Source organism: Arvicanthis niloticus, chromosome X, assembly GCF_011762505.2.
Source record: "Arvicanthis niloticus isolate mArvNil1 chromosome X, mArvNil1.pat.X, whole genome shotgun sequence".
Classification (NCBI taxonomy): Eukaryota; Metazoa; Chordata; class Mammalia; order Rodentia; family Muridae; genus Arvicanthis; species Arvicanthis niloticus.
In genome coordinates this window covers 124,214,902-124,220,580 of record NC_047679.1, presented here as the reverse complement: position 1 = coordinate 124,220,580, position 5,679 = coordinate 124,214,902, and the positions used below count along the sequence as shown (strand labels likewise).

At 34.5% G+C, this 5,679-nt stretch overlaps 1 non-coding gene across 1 annotated transcript; it reads left to right on the top strand.

The window, feature by feature from the left end:
* The first annotated feature begins 4,876 nt into the window (after positions 1-4,876).
* LOC117695655 (5S ribosomal RNA) lies at positions 4,877-4,995 on the top strand. The gene has a single exon (XR_004604689.1). It is a non-coding gene; the product is annotated as a 5S ribosomal RNA (ribosomal RNA).
* Positions 4,996-5,679: the final 684 nt, after the last annotated feature.

The window sequence follows — 5,679 nt, the reverse complement described above, 5'->3', positions numbered from 1 at the left end:
TCAATTATATTTCAATAAAGCTTTGGGGAAAGATTTATGTTATAGAAAAAAAGAATTGGTTGATAAAACTCAAATGGTCTATTATATACACCTATTAAAGACTTCAGCCTGGAAGATAATAAGCACCTGACAAAAGAGGGGATATAACACCCAGAATGTAGATAATAGAAAGACACTAAAGAGAAATATGGACATCATCATCAGGCCTTCACCAACCACTGATAGTATTTGGCATTTCATATGTGTACTTCTGGTGTAGCACTAAAATGTAACATTTATACCAAAACAAGAAGTATATCCAGTGACATTGCAGCAATATTTTTAAAAGGAAAATAATAAATATTGGTAATGTTGGAATTTACCTATGTTGTAGGACAGCTATGGAAAAGACAATAGTGTCTCTGCTATAAATTTAATTAGAAATGATGTGTCTTTGTATATTATTTGGTCAGTTATCTGGACATCCTAAAACCCATCCAAATTGACATATAAAAGTCATCATCACAAATGTTCATAGCATCACCATGCACAGTATCCAAGGAACAACATAATACCGAAAACAATATATAGTAAACCAATACAACAAAATATTATTCATCTTTAAAATGAGATGAAGTTCTTAGTGTTCATACATGTTCTAACATGAGTAAATCTCAAATACAAAATCCTAAGTTAAAGAAGTCAGTAACAAAGACCATATATTGTATAATTATATTTATATTAATTATTCACAACAAATTAGTGGTTTCTATGGACTGCATGGAGACTTCAAAGGGAACAGAAAAGGACCATTCGATCTCTATGGAGTGATACAAATATTCTGGAAGCACAAATCATTGATTATTGTACCACATTCTGAATTTGCTAGAATGTGTTTTTTGGAGTTATTTTACAGGGTGTTTATGATCACTGGATCTGCTCTTCCAGAGGACCCAGTTCAATTTCCAGCACCTCAGTGGCAGCTCACAATGATCTGTAACTTCAGGGAATCCAGCACTCTCTTCTGGCCTCCGTGTGCATTACATGCACATGGTCCACAGACTCAGAGTCAGATAAAATGCCCACACACATAAAATAAAAATCAATATCTTTTTAAATTTAAAAAAATGATTTAAGTGGTAAAAGTTGTATGTATTTTATCACAATTTTAAAAATTCAAATAGTTGAAGACTTAGCTCACTGCTTTCAAAGCCATATATTTGATTCATAGTGTTTCCAAAAAGGTCAATTGATAAGAATTACAAAGAATTATATCTGTTTTGTTCTAAAAGCAATGCATGGGCACTAAGGGTGAAAGCACAACAAAATTAATATAATAGGGAAATTAGTAATATCAGCTTGACAAATACATTCAATTCGTTACAAAATGGGTATTTTCTGGTATGTGGGACTTTCTGATATTTAGAACGATGCAATTAATTTTCCAAAAATTAATTTTAAATGATCATCAAAATCATATAATAATGAATCAAACATAAATGTTAGCCTATGAATGTCAAAGATAGAGCAAAGAGTATATTTGTAAAACTGCAAGGGGTGACAGACAAGACCATTCCATATATTTCTAGATTTTTTTTCTCTGTCTTTCTTGCTATAAATCACATTGCTATACCACCCTTGGGATAAAGCCATGAGGCTGCTTGGTAATACTGAATCTATGATTCACCAAAGTGTTTCTAGTACTGCTAGTGATTGAACACATTGGCTCTGCTCCAGAGTGTTTAATGCCAAGTTCCATGCTATGTACTGTTTAGAGAAGGTTGTGTGACGTTTGGAGGCCCATATGGCATGTTCTTGTTCCAACCCTTCTATTATTGTGTAAGACAAGATCTTTCCAACAAAAAGAAATACACTGAATTGATTTAAGAATCATCTACTCCTCTTGACACCAGGAGATAAAAGCTGTTAAGAGGATAAGACCCAATGATTTACTTGAAGCTCTATGATATGTAACACAGGACGTCCAAATCAGGAAATACTTATAAATATGTATTAATCAAAAAGATACTAGAGAAAGAAGACTGAGTTGCAGAAAGAGCAAAAATTATATTTAAAGATGGGGACACTCCTCAGATCTGAGAGTCTTGCTTAGAGATAGAAGGTGCTGATTAATTTCTCTATTCATGCTTTTTATTTGGCATTCATAAGTTCTACTATGAAAAAGTGATAATCAGTCAAATATAAAACAAAAAGGGAAAAGTAAGTTTTGAACCACTAAATAAAAAGAAATATGTTACATCCCTTGACTTCAGCAACTATTCACATATATACAAATAGTAGATTAAAGTATGTAAAATTAAAAATCTTATCTCAATGATGGTGAGCTTCTATGGTACATAACTGTTTACATCCACCATGTCATTGGTTATTGAACACAAATAACTTGAATTTTTCTGAATAAACAATCTTCTGGCATGATTATGTTCACACTATTGTTTTTTCTTTTCTATTAATGTATTTATTTATTCATTTACATCCCAATCATGGCCCCCCATCCCTCCTCTCCTCCAAGTCCCATCCTACATTACCCTCTCCCATTCTCCTTAGAGAAGTACACTAATATTTTCTAAATGAGAGTATTCCATATTCAGTGGATATGGCCACTGTCCATAAATTATCTTGACAGTGGACTTAAAAGGCCAAATTTTACATTTAAAACTATTTTAAAAGTTACAGCAATCCCCAATCACAGACCTTTTGAAGGCCACAAGCTACCTGTCTTGTTTTATAAACATATAAACTACATATACAATATGACTTGGTATCCATACAATGGACATAATGATGGCTAGGTGAACAAGCATAGAGCCCATGGGAGAACTAAAATGACAGCCTCTATGCTTAGGGGACTCGAAGTTCACACCTATGACTAGCATCTTTGCACTCTTTAAAATTCAAAATCCTCATTGCCTCAGCTCTGCAAGCCACATAGCACTCTAGTCTAGCTGAGTTCTGCCTGTGACAGTAGGTCTATCTAATGGTGCTGCAGAAACAGAAACCTTAATGTGGCTGCATTCAGAATGTGGCTCATCTAACACATGACACTGCTTCCAGTCTCCCACTCGGGCAAATGAGTGATGAGGATTCAGAGAAAAAAAGGTATTTTTCCAAGCAGACTGACAGAAGTGTTCTTTCCATTCTCTAACTGAGGAGAGCACAATGGAAAAAGACTTTTAAAATAACATTTTTAAGAAAACTTGAACTGGGAAACAAATTTTAGAGGGAAAGAGCATTTCTTGGTGAACAGGGAGACTCTCCCAAAATTAAAGCTATCCTCCAACCTTGACTTCTGAAATTACTTAAGATATTTGCAGCTTCTCATCTTCCCGGATATAAAGCAAATTTTTTCCTCTGTGCTCATGATTATGCTGTCAGCAAAATGATCAATCATGCTATCACCAATTTTGCATCGTGACTCCACATCAGGGTGAAATCAGAGCATAAAATGGCTGTGGGGGATGAATTTGTTTAAATATAGCTAGTTTGGAAAACTAGCAAAATGGTAAGACAAATGATGAAAAACATATGAAGTGTAAACGCATCTATCTTTAAGGCAGATCCATTTCAAAGCTTTCCACAGCATGAAAGCCATTGTGTGATGCATCTGAGTGTTTAGACTAGTAAACTACTGTAATCAGGTTGCAACTAAATGCCAATATTTCACTCTCTCGGCTGTGGGCACTGACTTCTATTTACTGCATGTTTCTAAAGTAGCTAAATACACTGAAGGCTACTTAGAAAATGAAGCTTGATTTTATATTTACAACCCAGGAAAATGTTTTAAGGAAATCCAACTGCCACAAATTCCAAGACCAAAAAAGGGGAACCAGGAAGAAGAAGCTTGCTAATAGGTAGCCAAATGATAAAGGCACTTCAGAATGTTCAGAGAGCAACATAAATATAAGAGTGAGATGTGACAATGAGCACTGTGGTAAGAATATTTCAGCAGTGGTTTGAAAACAAGGTATTCAAGGAAAACAAACGTAGGTTCTATTTCAGAACTGAGCTGCTTCAATGCCTACTTATTTTTAATACAGATATTTCATTTAAATGCAGGTTTTGAATAACTGCTCTAAAAAGATTCAACTGTTAAAAATGATCTACTATTACAAGAGTTTCTCATGCTCGTTTAGTATCAATCATTGTAACTCTGCCTTTGTAGTAAAAACGTGATGCAATCCTTTCTTCCTGCAAAGCCTTCTATTAATTCTAATGTTATAGTGCCCTCTGCTGGTGATAAATGAGGTTAAACACTCCTTAGTTAGGAAAGGGCCTAATTAACTTCTTTTCCTGGGCTTGCAATCAAGTTTATTACTTCTCTCCAATGCACAGGACAGCAGTGAGAAGCTGAGATACACCAAGAAACACACTCCTCTAAGGAGGTCTTAACACCACCTTTGCAATGAACCATTGTATTGGGCACACTCAGAGAAAAGGCCCCCAGTTACCCAATAAGGACCCTTGGGCTAGCTTTAAGGTCAACTTCAAAAATATATATTATATAAACAATGGAAAGTTGGATTAGAAGCTTGGCCTTAAATTAAAATAGTCATTTGAATATGAATGAGATAGAGTACCTTACAAAGCTTTCTTTTCTTCTTTTTTAATTTTGCTTTTTTTCTTATTCCATCAGTAGAAAATTGGAACCATGGTGCCCATCTTGCCTATACCATTTGGGTTATTGTAAGAAATTAAACTGTAGGGCTGAAGAGATGACTCAGCAGTTAAAAGGACTATCTGCTCTTCCAGAGGTCCTGAGTTCAATTCTCAGCAACCACGTGGTGGCTCACAACCATCTGCAATATGATCTGATACCTTCTTTTGGCATGCAGATATACATATACAGTCCTCACATACATTAACAAAATAAATCTTAGTCTACAGCCATACCACCCTGAATGTGTCTGATCTCATCTGATCTCAGAAGCTAAGCAGGATCGGGCCTGGTTAGTACTTAGATGGGAGACTGCCTGGGAATACCAGGTGCTATAGGCTTTAAAACAAACAAACAAACAAACAAACAAATCACAAAAGTAAAAATATATAGTGATAAAAATAAACAAAATTGAGGATAAGATAAACATTAAATTTATAAAATATTTATAAGCCTAATCTTAAATGCGTGTTTGGAAGTTCTAACAGGGTAGAAACAGTTGGGACAAAATGAGGGATGGGAATGAGATTGTGTCTCCCAGGGAATCTACGTCTCTGAAATTCATCTCAAGAACATGCTGCCTAAACAAGACCTCAACAAGGATGATATTAAAACATGCACTAACATAAAAGGAGAAAATCTCAGGAGTGCCCGAACTCTAGATAGTTTATGTATTTTATTACTGTAAGTTTATTATGTAAGTTCAATTGTTGTTATTAACAAGTCAGTTCATGAAAATGGGCTAATAGCCACAAATCCCTGTTGAATGCACCACTAAACAAAGCCTCAATCTCACACAAACTCCTAATTTATTGTATATGTAAAACTTTATAAAATTAAAATGTAATTTATTATTTTCCTCTTTCCTCCTTCCCTCCCTCCAACCTTACCTATGTTGCTGTCCAACTCTGATACAAATTAATGGGCTTTGGCCTTCCTTTAATATTTAATTGTATAATATATACATTATATATATATATATATGAATACATTTAAAAATATATACTTCTGATACATTCTACATA